Genomic DNA, 15,456 nt, shown 5'->3' on the forward strand with positions numbered 1-15,456 from the left:
CGGAATCGGCCGCGCCCGCCGCCCCTCGTGCCGGCGCGGGCCGCCGCGCTGCCCCGGGAGGGGCGGGACGGCCGAAACCGCGGCGACGGCGCGGCCCCACCCTCGGCCGGAGAGCGACGGGCACCGGCGGCGCGGGGAGGGGCGGGAGCGGCTCCCGCCTACCCGCGCCCGGCCGCGGGCACCGGAAAAGCAGCGAGCGCGGCCCTGGCCCCGGCGGAGTGGTGCCGCGGCGGGGGGGAGCGGAGCCGCGAGCCCTACCTGCGCCTCAGGCCGCGGGTGCGCAGCGCCGCGGAAGGCGGAGCCAGCGAGCCCAGGAGCGACGGCGGCGGCGACGGCGACGGCGACGGCGGCGGCGACGGCGACGGCGACGGCGACAGCACCTCCCCCGCCCCGCCCTCGGCAGCGCCGTGCGCTCCCCAGCGTGCCCCCTGCCGGTGGGAGGCCGCGACCAAGCCCACAGGCGGCCTCGCTCAAGTGGCTGCAGCTTCAGCACTGAGGGCTTTCCTATTGGCTCGTCACCCTTGCTTTGGAAACCGGTACTCGTGATTGGCTGCGGCGAGGAAACTCTTTGCCGATGATTGGCTGGCCGCCTCCACCCACGCCCCGCCCCGCGGGCTCTCCATCGCTGCGTGAGCCGTGGCGTGGGGCTGGCTGAGCCCACGAGCCCGCCGGCGGCCATCGGCGTGAGCAGCGGCCGCCGCGCACCTCCAGCCGCCCCCTGCGCCTCCCGCCGCAGCCTGACGTGCGACTCCCTGGGCGCAGTGACGTCACCCTCCTTCCGCCCCGGCGGGGGGGGCTCCTGCGCGCGCTCCGGGCTGGCGTGGCGCCTCACACCGTGCGCGTGCGACGCGGCGGCGAGCGCGCGCTGCCCCAGGCACCGGCGGAGAGCAGCGGCGGCGGAGCGGGGAGAGCAGCGGCAGCCGTGCGGCGGCGGAGCGGGGAGAGCAGCGGCAGCCGTGCGGCGGCGGACCGGGGAGAGCAGCCAGCGGGTACGAGGGCGTGCAGGGGGAACGGCGCTCGGTCCTGCGGCTTCTGCCGTTGCCGTGAGCCGACGCTTTCTCTGTCACTCTCCTGAGATGAGTATTTATGAACCTGGGAACTTGTTCCCTCTTTTGACTTTATTGGAACTCACCAAATACGTTTGTGGAACTCCTTTGCCAAACAATAACGCGTGAGGGAGCGGGCGGGCTGAGGAACGCTGCTGAGTCGTGACTCCCGGCGGCGGGAAGGCAGAGCCCGGTCCGTCGAGGCTGGCGGTACGAATCCCCGCTGCGGGCACGCACACACTTCCAGCCAGGGGAACTGCGGGATTGCGGCTGTCTCGAGTGCATTCAAATGTCAGGGATTGGGATATTTTTTTTCCACTCTTAAATGTGACATACTTGATGGTATTTCCTTCTTTTTCCCAGTAGCATTATTGCAGCTGACCTGTCTTGTACAGATGTCACCACAAATAACGTGATGAAAAACTCCATTTGAGATGCTGATGTGATTACGTATGGTAGAACTCTTAAAGAAAAGCTTTACAGGTTTTAACAAATACAGATTAATTGAGACTGAAAGGAATACGGCCAATTAGTAATTTATTGGGTGAAGTTAACACCTCCAGTTGATCTCCATCATGTCGTTCCTTGAGACTGTGACAATTTAATGGTAGCAGTCTGATATTAAATAGTTAATGCTTAAGTGTATAGAATTAAAGTTAAAAGTCTGATAGGACTCAGTGTGAAATGGGGCATTTGCTTACTGCAGGAACTAAAGGAAGGTGACAGAAACAAAAAGTAAAAAAAAATGCATAGAACAAAACTTATTAATTTGTACCCGTGGATCATAATCTGTGAAATCGATCACAAAAATAGTAAGAAGGCTTTTCCAGTTCCCAGTTACAATTGCTTGAACACTGAGCAGCTTCAGAAAATAAGCAGTAATGATTGTTCTCATCCAGAACAATGAACAGTTGCTGAGGTAATATCTCTTGGTTGGTAGTAGCATGATGAAAATATTAATCCTAGCTCTTAATCATTTTGATTTATAGGTATTACATAAATCATGTTGCTAATTTTTCTAAGTCTGCTGTTAGGATTGACTACATACCATTCATCTTTGGAGAAGGGATTTTTGAGAACTCCACTGATGGGCTGACTACTGTGGGAGTGTTTCAGATATACTAGAGACTGCAAAAGTGAGCCTGAAAAATTACATCAGGTAAAGTTAAATTACTAGAAATGTCAATACAAATACACTACTGATCAAACACTTGGAAATCAACATTCTGTGTTTGAATTAAGAGTTTATTGAACAAACTGTTCAGGTGTCACAACAGTTTGTACCCTATGAAGCAGCTGCAGAAGCACAGCCGTGTGTGGCTTGGCATTGTGTTGAAGTGGGAGCTATACAGTTGCCGTTTCAATGAGAGGTACAAGGTGTGCAGACTACCTTGAGAATGGGTCAAGATAATACAAATGTCTGACCAAGTGAGTTTTTGTGGATGTAACATATTTAGCTTTTATACAACTTAAATTGGAAGGGAGTAAGAAGCAATTATCTTCCTTCTTTGTTTAAATTTATTACATGATATAACTCCACAAAGGAAAATAATAGTAGTTGTACTTAACTCATCATAAGTTAGTTAAAGATGGTTTAACTAATGAGAATTAATACTGTTGCCTAAACCTATTACTTTTCATTTTATTCCTTGTAGAAACCTACATAAACTTACCTGATTATTTTTTGTTGAGAATTTCAGCTGCTGACCTAGTTGTATTGAGATGAAAGATGGAACTTCTTCACTGTTGTGCGTGAGAGAGTTTAAAATGTTCTTGAAAGGCAATTTGGAAACATATTTCTCTATCAAGAAGGAATTACCCCTGTACACTGCTAGAACATGGCTAAAGTCAGCTGAAAAATCTCACAGGTCCTGTCTTGGATAATTACCCTTCTGCCATCTTAAAAGCAGTTTTAAGATGACAGACCTTTTATCACTATTTGTACTGATGATTTTGAACAAACAAGCTAGGTTAATTACTTGACACTAAAGGAAAAATGTAATATACTAGATATAATTAGCAGTCATAGAGCTTTTCCACGCTTTGGAGAACAATAGAGGTTCTGTGATAAACTTAGCCACTGTGGTAGAATTGTTAAAGAGTCATATGTTGTTAGTTGCTTTTATAAGACTGGCCAAGAACCCTGTTGAAGTCTAATTAAACGAATTCTATATCCCAAGTTTCAAGCTGAAAAACAGACCAAATAATGTTATTGTAGAAGAGGCTGTGGTGAATTTATAATACATATCACTACATTTGAAGTATTTTAGTTTCTGAGATCTCTATTTTAAATTCTCAGGGAAATTTTGTCATCTTTTATTTGTGTTTTTGCTATCATCTAAATTTTTAATTTAGAATTTTAAATTTCAGTTTATATTTAGGAGAATCTCCTTTAAAAGTTACATTCCTGTAAGTTCTTGAAAAATACAGCCTGCAAAACGGGTGTTAGCTGTGTCTCCTGATTTGTAGGATATAAGCAGGAATAAATTTTCTCATGACTTCCACCTAAAATCCAAACTAGCCATCGCAGCTGTTTTCTTTTGGAATCTGAAATGACAATTTCTCAGGTCACGGTGGGATATTTAGCAGCAGAAGGTAACCTAAAAGAAAATGAAAGGCTGGCATAAGCAGCTTTTTTCCCTGTTAGGCAAGGTAAATGTGGATTATTCTCTTTAAAAAAGATAAAAGTCCTGTAAGATTGTCACTGTTACTAAGTAATAGCTATGATATTCATCCTGATGCTTTTTACTATTCTATGAAGTCTGTCTATATTACCTTCAGGTGAATGCCAACAGTTGTGATTTTACAATGATTTTTCTCTTCCTGACTGGAATTCCTTAGAGTAATAGAGCTTTTAACCCATTAGTTAGTTATTCAAGGAAGCATTGCCGTTCCAAGAACACCCAACCCAAGATTCAGTCACTGAAATATATCCTTGTTGCTCCATCACTAGTTCACTGTATCTTCCAAGCTTGCTACATTTATGTCTGTTCTCATTCATCCAAGTTACAGCCTGAAAAACATACAAGCATAGATTTTTTTCAATAGTGGCTATTAAGACAGAAGAAAATACATCATCTATCCTTTCCACTGCTTTACTCTACAAGTAGATGTGTTCCTTGTTAAGATATTATAATAATTTAAGATTTATGATTGAGTAGTTAGTTTTTTAAATCCCCTGTGCGTCCCCTTGTTTAAGTAAAGTGATATTTTGAGATCAGGAAGAGTTGGAACTTAGAGAAAATGGATATTATGCAGCTGCCCTTTTTTCCTCTCTGAGTAACTGCATAGAAACTCTAAACAACATGTAAGGCTGGAGTTGCACACACTACTGGCATCTAGAAACTAGATAAGTGATCCCTTCTAACAGATGATGTGTGTATCTGTAGATGTGTATATATATATTTAATGCACAAGCCTAACCTTTCTCTCTTGTTCACCTAATTTGTAGTAAACACTTTATCACTGATAGTGTGAAAAGGATCCACTTCTTCACTCTAAAGAATGGAAGACCTTTTTTTTTCCAGTATATTCTTTTATCTGCAGCATCTGAAGTCCTTATCATGCAGCACCCTCTGACATTAGGATTACAGTCCACTGGAATTTCTGATGTAAATAAGTTATTTATGTGTAGAGGTAGCTCCAGGAGTGTATTCTTTTCAAAACTCTTTGGGTTTTGTGTTTTGAAGAGTCCCTGATTCTTTCCTTGAGTCAGAATTTTATCATATACATATATATGTGTGAAGACATTGCTCTCTTTCCTTAAATAACTGTTATGGAATATATAGTTATTCCAACTCCAGATGTATTTAGGTCAATATATCTCCCTAAATAATCAAAACAGGAAATTGAAAACTTTTTCTTTTAACCTCTGTAAAAAGGGTCAGTTTTGGCCAGACATGAATATATGTTTTAGCTGCTACGAAAGGAAATATTAAACAACAAATAATTAATTCATAAGTTCTATAAATACTTTACCAAAATAAAGCTTTATACAAAACAAGAGTATGAAGTACAGAACTCCCTCAGTGAAGGTATGCTCAGCAGTATTGACCTGAATTAACCTGATTGAAACAGTTAAGCCACATTATATGAGAAAAGAAACCTGAAGAATTGAACTTAACTAAATTAGATTATGAACAGTGTCCTTTATTTTAAATAATCACACTTAGGTTAAATATAGTTTAATGCATTTTAAAACTCAATTTGCAGTTAGTGGAGTTTTTGCTTGTTTTTCCTGCGTGCCCAGACTATTATTTTTCTATTTTCTGCCACTATTTGACACCTCTCTTTGGCTTTGGATACCCAGAGGTGAGTGTGTGTTGCTCTGACCAAAACAGGAAGATGTATTACACAGTTTTGTAGCTGGCCTGTGTATGAGACTTGTACTAAACAGAAGAGTATCTTCCTACAGAAATAGCATATTGCAGAGTTGTGTTTGGGACTTAGTTCATTTAGTTCTTGCATACAGCAGTAATGCCCAGGCAGAGAAGAGATTTCTGCTTGGCTAAGAAGTTGGCAAGGCTGAAAGGGCAGCGGAGTATTGGGAGAAGAGCCGAGGCAAGTCACGACTGAGCTCTGAACATTTTTAATATCTTTAGGAAACTACTTAATATTTTTAAATTTAATGTAAGATTTTTTCGTTATTAGAACATTGCTGGAAATTGTTCAAGACAGTGAAATACCCACAGGGTTTCCTGTAGGAGTTAGCATAGAAATATGTCATATCCTTACATAAAAATTCAGTATTAGCATAGAATAGAAAGTATCTTGCTTTTGTTTCAATGTCTCAATTGTTATTCGTGGCAAAAATTAAAAGCTAGTGAACAATCATTCTGTAATGCTTTGCTGTAACTTCTAGATTGTTTTACTAAGTCTAAGATGAATTTTGCCTGCCACGGTAGCAGCGTCATGATCCAATAGACCAGCAGAGGGCAAAAGTTCCACTGCTGTGCTGCTGCGGAGGTGGCCTGGCCCACAGATTGTAGGAGCTGAGTCGTGAAGGGTGGCTGCAAGTTTGTCTCACCTGAATCTACAAAAAATAGGAAGATAACAAATTCTTTTAGATTGAAAGGTTCAAAATTAGAAACGTCTTGGTTAGTTGCTAAGGTATCTTAGTTGCACAGATCTCTCATTATGTTTGGAAAGAAATTGAAGTGCACCCCTGCTTTGGCAGGGGGATGAAAAAGGGGGAAAAATGGTACATTTGTTAGGTTATCAGAGATATTACAGTTCAGACAGGAAGAGCAGCAGAAATGGAACCACATGAAGCCATATCTGAGCAATCTGAGTTGCCTCTAGAGTAACTACCAAGCCCACTCTTCCAGCACACTGTCTCAAAAATGCAGTAGTGAATTTTTTAATCATTACAATCAAGGTGCTTAGCTGAGATATCCTTCCTAAGTGTTGTCCAGAGTATGTGAAAATAAGCAAATAAGACTTGCTGCTAGACTAGAAAATTCAAGACTCATTTACAGAGTCACACAGAGAGCTTTGAAAATGTGATATTAAAATGAAGTGGAAGATGTATTAATTCAAAACAAGATATACTAAAAAAGGAAAGAAACTTGAGAGACTGATAGAAATAAAAGTTCTGCTCTGTAAGTTCCCCCTAGATTAACTTTGGTATTCCAGCTTACTGAGCCTTGACACTGCACACCCTTTTGTGTATCTGTCTGGATATAAAGGCTGTATTTCAATAGGAATCATATATACCTTGCCTCAGTTCTTTATATAATAGTAGCTGATCTATTCCAGCTGATGATAGGTAATTTTGGCCAGGGTAATGAGCAGTGAGAAGCTCAGATAGTTCTGTGGGCGGTTCTCACAGCACCTTACTTCATGTCCTGTGAGATAAAGACACTTTCTGAGAGTGCAGAATATATCTTGAAAAATTATACTGTTGTCTTACTTATTTGTACATTATCCACAGGCATTGGAGATTAAGATGATGAAAATTACACCTATTTTCTGACCTGTTTGGTAATACAATATTTACATCCCTGTTGTAACTTGCTAACCGATTATCATGATCTTCAGCTGTTTACCTCAGGTCTTAATTTTATTATTTTCTGTAACTATGGCTGTGCTGATTAATTTAGCAATATAAGGTGTGTCTGATTACTGCCTTTGGAAGACAGAGAATGTCACTGCGTCCACTGTTAGCGTGAATCTCGGGAAGAGTTTTATTCAGTGTATAATGCCTATTGTAGCTGTACTTTAGAGCTGTATGGTTTTGTTAGGTTCAATATCTTGATTTGTCACTGCAGTACTCCTGTTCTTATTTGCTTGGCTTTGTATTTGAAGGTTTACTACAACAGAAATTTAATGATATTCTAGTGTAACTGAAAAGATGGAATTATGGGTAAAGCAAATTGATAGTTTTTTCTTTTACAGGTTCTGTATGCCCCTAAAGACGATAGGAGAGGGGAAAACGGTGGTTTGTAATCTCAGTTCAAGTCAGGCAGACAGACAGTCAGACTGGCAGAACTGAAGAATGGCTGAATGGTTCTCTCAGCAAGGGGAGTTCCCTGCCAGAGTAGCAAAAACCAACCATGGGGGTTTTTTTTGCTCAGCCAAGATCTAGAGGGTCTCAATCTCTTAGTAACGTAAAAGCCAAATTAGTGTGACTTTTAGGAGTGTATATTTAGTAAGAGTTGTCCAAAGGAGGACAGGAAACATACTCTTATCTCCTTCAGCATACAGATTAGTCCAAAAGAAGCCCATTTGTAGAGCAAAAGTTTTGTGGATGTCAGATGCTCAGCATCAATGCATACTTTGGATTTTCCTTTGGAATAGCTTTGGTCTAAACAAATGGGTTGAACGCAGTGGTGGGAGCACACCTTCCTATTTCACTTGACCCCACGGGAACCTAGGTCACGTGCTCTGAGACAACTTTATAAAACCAACCAAAGCAAAGTACATGGGGATAGTCAATTTTGTTCTCTGTTGAGCCAAACTGCAATGCTAATAGACCACCCAGTTGGCCAGTTACATTGCTCTTTGCAGGGGTGGTCTCTCTGAAGAAAGTTTCGCAGAAGATCTTTGCATAAGCAAGCAGGGGTCAAGCCAGATTTTCTTTTTGCAGTCAGATATCTTAATCACAAGCTAGGGTGTCTCTGGTGTATGTTTGTTCTGCTCACTAAATAAGAGACACTCTAATTCTTTTCTCAGTTTCAACAAAAAGAATGACGCAGTAGTTGCTTACAAACCTCTTTAAGCCGTCGCTCAGGCTGCCCTTTTCGTAGGTGAGCTAAGTAAGTTAAGTATCTTCAAAGCCTCTAAACTATATCTCTCAGATCCTGAAAGCTATTAACACATTGGCACTGCAGCCTTAGGTCAAAATGGCTAAACGTTACACCTCTCTGCCTTGCTTAATCATAGCCACGTAGCTAAAATAGAATGTTCCCAACCATCATATTGGCTTTTAGGAATTCTCTCCATATATTGTGGACGCTACTCGGGCCCTTCACACAGAGAACTGGCCACCACTATGTCCAGTTGTAGACCAACACCTTAATTCCTGCAAACAGTATAAGCAGTTATTCATCAGCTGGTCTTAACTGTCATAGAATCATAGAATGGTAGGGGGTGGAAGGGACCTTTAGAGATCGTCTAGTCCAACTCCGCTGCAGAAGCAGGTTCACCTAGATCAGGTCGGTCTTGAAGACCTCCAAGGAAGGAGACTTCACACCCCCTCTGGGCAGCCTGTTCCACTGCTCCATGTCATCCTTACTCCAAAGTGTCAAGCAGTCATCTAAAAGTCAGGTTTATAAGCATTAATAAATATGGTAAAGTATTTTCAAGCCAAGTATAAAAACATACATAAGGAATTCCCCAGGTTTACCTCTGACCCATTCCAAGAAACTAGAATTTCAAGTCCTTAACAGTAGTGTTTACTTTTTGCTTTGTATTCTTCTACTTCATGTTGGAGAGCATAATGAAAAACAAAATAATTTTAGTAATGTCTCCTGAAACACAGTGAAACAAAAGCCATGTTACAGAACTAACAACTGGACACGTACACTGAAAAACTCTGACTAAATGTCAATAAAACTTGAAATGAGGAGTGGACAGAATTGACTAGATTCTTTCAAAGAGAATAGCTTTTGGCAGAAAAAGGAGAATGAAGTTAGCTAATGCATTTGACGTTTATTTTTATATTGCTGAGCATCAAACCGATAAGAGGTTTTTCTGTTTTGTTTACAATCATTGCTGAAATACAGGATTAAAAAGGAAACTTATTCAGAGGGAAGTCTTCCCACCTTCCCAAAACATACACATGCACATTTCCAGATAAAATCTGCTTGTAGAATTCACCTTTTATTCCTTCCTGGCAATCTTCATTTCAAGTATTGACTTTTCTTGAGGAAAAAAAAAATGTTTTAAAATACAGAAAGGATAAATAAAGCACTTTTTAAATAAGTACAGAAATTACTGATAAGTAATGCTGCTGTGTATTAAGAATTATAAATGGGTACAGTAATATTGTGCCAATATGTAGATCAGTTGTCATGAACAGTTGTTTCTCTAAGTGATTCAGCCAGCAACTGAACCTTTATAAATCTGTCAAAATCTGATATTAGAAACTCATACATTTTCCTTTCACTTTTCTGTGGAGAAGCTGATTCTTTGCTTCAAATTAGAAGAAACACAGAATGCCTCATAACTGAGAGTCTATCAAAAGGTAACTTTTAAAACCATATTTTAATTGTTGTTCATCAAACTAGAAGATTAGTGTTTTAAGGAAGTCATAGAAGTAGACTAGAAAAGCATGAGAGTGCTTTGAGCAACCTGGTCTAGTCCACAGCAGGGGGGTTGTAACTAGATGACCTTTAAATTTCCTTCCAAACTAAACCATTCTGTGATCCTATGGATGCTGCAGCAGACACCCTAACGAAGTAACTTCCTGAAAGAATCATACATTGCATCCCTCTGTCCAGCTTCTTGGTATTCAAGCCGATGTGACTCTACAGTTATAAAATCTCAGGGATTTAATTGATTTACCACTAAAGTTGCTGTGTAAACAACACAGTCATTGGAAGTTTGTGATTCCACAGAAATTAATATCTGGAAAAATAAGGTTAGCACATTTTCTTCTTATGTGAAAGAGTCAATGTTGCCCATTATGCATACTCCACCAGAATTTTGGGAAGCAAGTGTAAACTACTGTGCTACTGCTGCCTAATATAGTAGTGCTGACATAACTGCAGCTGTGAGCTGTGTGGTAAGAATCAAGGTATATATGAATTACTTCTATAAATATACACAATTTCAGAAGTGGTAAGAGTTGTGTGACAGTGCACAAACACAATGGACTTCGTTTCACAGAGATCTAATTCTGAAGTACGGAAGAGAATCCAGATGAATAAGCAGCTTACAGTGACCATTACAGATAATGGCACTGATAGAGCAGCAAGACCTTTCACAACAGCCTTGGTATTACATGGGTATTACAAGGCAGGATATAGGATACATGAAGTAATGGAGGAACGTTTTTAGGAAACAATTGCAACAGAATTGCAGTGCCATTAACATGAAGTTGCTACAACAGGCAGAGTCCTGTTTCTCATACCTTTGTGCTAATCAACTTTTCATTTATTTCATGCTCTTTTAATCTGTTTTGTAAATCCATTTTTTGTGTATCTAACTACTTGTGCTTCCAATTGAGTGTTGAGCTTGTATGCTGCAAGACTCCAACCTTAAACCACTGGGCTTTTAATTTGAACACTGTACTCCAAAATGTGGCACCCCACCCATTGGCTGTATACAAAGGAGGTTTTAAATTGACAGGAGAGTTAACATTCTTCCAAACCTCAGTCTGGAGCACGTGTAATTATGCTAAGTCATTGTTAGAAACTATTTTAAAAGGAAATGTTGCCTTCCTTCTGAGGTTTTTCTATATACATATATTTTGGGCACGTCAGTCTTCCTTTAAATTACAGCATTGTTATTCTCAATAGAGTAAGCAGCACTAGCAGACTTGAAAGCACAGAAAATAAGACAAGCAGGTAGGTTTTTCCGAGGCCATATCTCTACTTTGCCCTTGACTAGATATAGAGCTTCAGTTATCCTGGGTCTCATTTAAATCTGTAAAAGTGAGCTTTCAGTTTTTGAACATAGGCAGCTGATGCATGATTAATTGTCTACATTAAAATGTACTTTCTTCTGTAAACTGCTGAGTCTCAGGTATTAGACAGTTTTATACATTTCCTTTTGTTACCTTTTGGAGGTAGGAATGTACTGGTTTAACCAAGGACAGAACCAAAACTGCAGTGAATACAGTTTACATTTTCTCAAGACTAAAGTTTCTTTAGCTGCCAGTTGAAACATTTTAGTGTCAAATTTACTGCCATTCCTTCCTTTTCTCAAAGGCTTTCCCAACTTATTTGCCCTAACAAATATTTTATTTAATAAACCACATTTTTCTTGCTGAGGAAGAAGGTTGTCTTGATTAAACCTTATTTTTACTATAAAAAATGACCCTATTCATAGTCCCATCTTACTGTAATTCAAGCAGTTTTAAATAAACTCTCCTCTATCTAGACTCTCCATCTCTGCTTCTGGCACCTACTCTTGTTTCAACCTTTTTTCCAGCCACAAGCCCCTTACAAGATGTTCATCTGTTAACAGAACAGGAAGTTCCTTATCTTTTAAAACTGTGTGACTCCAAATTTAATTACATGCTTTAAGCAGACAGAGAATATGCCTTGCTCAAAAAGAAATTACTTGGGCTGGTACAAGAAATTTCAGGGCCTATGGCATACAAGTGGGATGAGATGATCTAACCTTCAGCTCTGAATAACTGACAAGTCACTTAAGATGAAGATGATGGGCAAAGGCCAAAACAAAGTGATGAAAAACAAAATTCAAGGACAAAAAACAAAGGACAGAAACAGCCTACCAGTAAGCAGTTTCAATGGCGACCCTTCTCTAAGGAACTGTGTTGCTCACGGGTTCCCAAATCCAGTATTTCAAGTAAAATTAGGATTGCTGCAGCTCCTCCTCTTCCTTCAACTTGCAGTCATAATGATCATAAAAGGATCCACCTAATTCCAGTCCTTCCGGTTGTGGGGTAATCAGCTAGTTATGCAGATTACAGAAAGCTGAAGGGGCGATGCAATATATGTGCTGCAGTACAAAATACTTCTTTATATGAAGGAAAGCAATTGCTTGGTGCTTGTATTATTTAGTGCTTACTTTCTGTGAAAAGGAAGATGTATTGCCTTTCCTAAGATCAGGGATGAAGTCATTATAGAGAATTCACTACTCTGCTTTAACATTTTTATTCTACTTCATTGCATGCATATACAAAACATATTTGCACACATCCAAAGGCAAACTATTTGTTGCTTCAACAAAAATTAATATGTGAAAAGTACTACTTGATTGGACGTGAAGAAAATTAACCTTCAGCAGCATCTCTGCACACAATTAGCCTAGAACAGCCAAGCATTTGAAAGAGTGATGTATAGCACTGACTTTTGTTTTTAAAAGAAATACTATACAGTTAATTTCTTTGGTGGTTATCAATGGGAACAAATGTAAACAAAGACTAAAGTATTTTACAGAATAAATATTAGAATTCTTTATATAATTAAGTTTGGATATATCACCCCTGACCCTCCATTCTAAATATTCCTTCCTAGGGATTACATGGTGCATAAACTAATAGAGGTTTCTCTCTTCTTTCTGGGAGAAGAAATAAGTAGAGCAACATCAGAATTTTTATGTGGCATTAAAGAATTGCAAAGAGAATTAGGAAATTCAATAGTTAGGATTCTCACAGCAGTAGCAAATCATCATTAAGTATGCAGATATTAGGTGCAGACCACACATAAAATTCAGTCATTCATGTATACAGTACTGTTTCGTTCTGTGAAGTAAAAATGTCAGAAGTTTTGTACACAGCACCATGTTATTCCTATTTGTTGGGGTGTCATTGTCACAAAACATAAGCTAGACAAAAATTATACCATTCAACATAATTTAAATGAAAATACTTCTGGTAAAATAACTACACAATTAGAATATGGTAAGTTTTACAGCATAAAAAGGTAAAAAGATATTTAGTGCCTGCCATCTGAAAGAGTTTAATGGTTTCTGTAAAACGTCTATTTAGGAATACGTCTGCCTACCTCTGCAAACTTTGAAAGGCTATTCAGTGAGAACTACAAAGAAGGCCTCAGAGGAATGAACTACTTTGTTACCAGTTCCCTTTTGACTGCTGGTTCTTGAGATCACCTATGACTCGATGCTATGAAGATTTTCGATCCATTTAGCAAGATTCAAACTTGCAACAGTTGAAGAGAAAACTGTTCTTTTTACAGCTTTACTGTGACTGATTTTTTGCTCTTGTTCTTGCTATCTTGCACATCCTGATGCCCTCTAGGAAGGCCCATTACACATAGTATAGCAAACTCCATTATTCTGTACAGTAAATGCAGAAAATGATGGTTCCTTCACTGCTAGTGCAAATGGGGTCATTCATGGCATTTGATATATTAATTCTATGATGCCTTCTCGTACGTAGTTAGAACTTTTTTTCTCCTTTACACATGGAAACAAAGTTCTTCACAGTACTTTAAAGCACACAGCTTCTCTGTGTGTTAAGGACGTTATGAACTTTATTAGATACAGAACCTGTAGCCAAGAGTTTTTCTAGATGGCTGCCCATGAAATTCAGTAAATACAGTATCACCTTCAGGAAGTTGTTTTATTTTAAACCAAGGAAGCAATTTATGTACTTGGATCAGGTTATCTCCCTCATGTAAATAAAACCAAAAAGAAAGACCAAGGTTTAAGACTGCCAAACCCATTGGTGTCCTAGTTTCCAGTTTGCACAATGAAAATTATGCAACATTTTTATATCTCTTTGAAGATTTGGTGAACTCTATAAGAGCTAAGTATCATCTTCCCTGAGAACTGTCATATTTTACAAGGTACTGGGACCGGGACTTCAGCAGCTACCTTCAGACTCAACTGTTTTCTTAGCTTTTTGTGACAAAGAGCCTACAAGTCTTCTGCTCATAAGTGTCCTGAATATGTCTTTTCTGGTCCATAACTGATCACTTTTAAGAGACTATAAAGCCTATAGAATTACAAACTCTCTCAGGTCTAAACCTGTATTCTTAAGCCAGTAATTGATACTGCAAAGAAGCCTAAGTGTTAAGTCTTTATAATTACAGGAGATATAAGTTGTTCTAAATTGTTTATATTATATAATACCCATGGTATTTGTTGCCTTCCAAATGCAGTGGAAAATAGGCATACATAGAGAACTTAATAATATGTTTGTCATGACGGCCCAGATTCGAGAATGCATTTAAACTCTTTACCTTCTACTGAGACAAGAGTCCTCACATCTCACTGGAAGTCAAAACAGCAGCTAAGCAAACATTTTACTGAACCTTGACCTACACACTGTACACTTACACATTATGCATATTCATCAATAAATGACTATTAGAACTTTTGGCTGATTTTGAAGTATCTGGTTCATTTCAGGTATAGCAGATCGAGATGCTACTGCTGACAGTTCTCTGGTTCAGTTACTACTCATCCCAACCACACTGCAAAACCAAACAGTAAAGACAGGAGATTATCCATCAGCAAAGAAAGATACCCAGTGCCTGCTTGACAAGTGACACACTCAGTTCTTCAGCACTAGTTTTTGATCTCACATGTTTTAAGGTACTAGATTTCTTGTATTCACTTCTTTCTTACTCTAGCTAATCCCAACATTCCCCATCCCTCAGTACTTACAGGATTTTTTGTCTCTCTGCAATACATCAGCTCCTAAAGCAGTCTGGGTGGCATTTAAGCTGTTTAAATATAGACAGCTCTTGTGCTGATTAGCCTGGGACACACAGGGCTACATTCTACTCACCTTTTCTCTGATGGACACACAAGGGGTCTATCCTTTGTCAAATGTCCAATTGCCATAAAACTTCACAGCTGAGGAACATCATGAGACATCATGAACAGAAAGGTCATGAAAGGAAGCTGTAATACAGACAGACCAGACCATTAACAAGATGAAGAACAAAACAATAAGAGGTGAACAAATAAACAGGTAAGAAAAACCTACATTTTCTCTCCACAACCCCTCTGGGCAGCCTGTGCCAGGGCTCCCTCACCTCAACAGTCAAATAGTTTTTTCTTATATTTAAGTGGAACTTTTTGTGTTCCAGATTCATCCCATTACCCCTTGTCCTGTTGCTAGCTACTATAGAAAAAAGGGATGTCCCAACCTCCTGACACTCACCCTTTAGATATTTATAAATGTTAATAAGATCCCCCCTCAATCTCCTCTTCTCCAGACTAAACAGCCCCAGTTCCCGCAGCCTTTCCTTGTATGAAAGATCCATATTCTATCTTCACCTTGAATACAGCATACAATTCTGCAGCT

The 15,456-nt window shown here is 39.9% G+C and overlaps 1 protein-coding gene and 1 long non-coding RNA gene across 5 annotated transcripts in view; one reads left to right on the top strand and one right to left on the bottom strand.

Annotated features, from left to right (window-relative positions):
• ZC3H7A (zinc finger CCCH-type containing 7A) overlaps positions 1-342 on the bottom strand; it is a 29,714-nt gene extending 29,372 nt beyond the window's left edge. For all 4 annotated transcript variants that reach the window (XM_061993900.1, XM_061993898.1, XM_061993903.1 and 1 more), the window contains exon 1: positions 259-342. The gene's annotated coding sequence lies outside the window, so the exon portion shown is untranslated. The remainder of the gene's footprint in view (positions 1-258) is intronic.
• On the top strand, positions 143-14,732 carry LOC133625211 (uncharacterized). The gene is made up of 3 exons (XR_009818512.1): positions 143-2,205; positions 9,670-9,732; positions 13,168-14,732. It is a non-coding gene; the product is annotated as an uncharacterized LOC133625211 (long non-coding RNA).
• The last annotated feature ends 724 nt before the right edge of the window (positions 14,733-15,456 follow it).

The sequence above is a fragment of the Colius striatus genome, chromosome 3 (genome assembly GCF_028858725.1).
Source record: "Colius striatus isolate bColStr4 chromosome 3, bColStr4.1.hap1, whole genome shotgun sequence".
Taxonomy (NCBI): domain Eukaryota; kingdom Metazoa; phylum Chordata; class Aves; order Coliiformes; family Coliidae; genus Colius; species Colius striatus.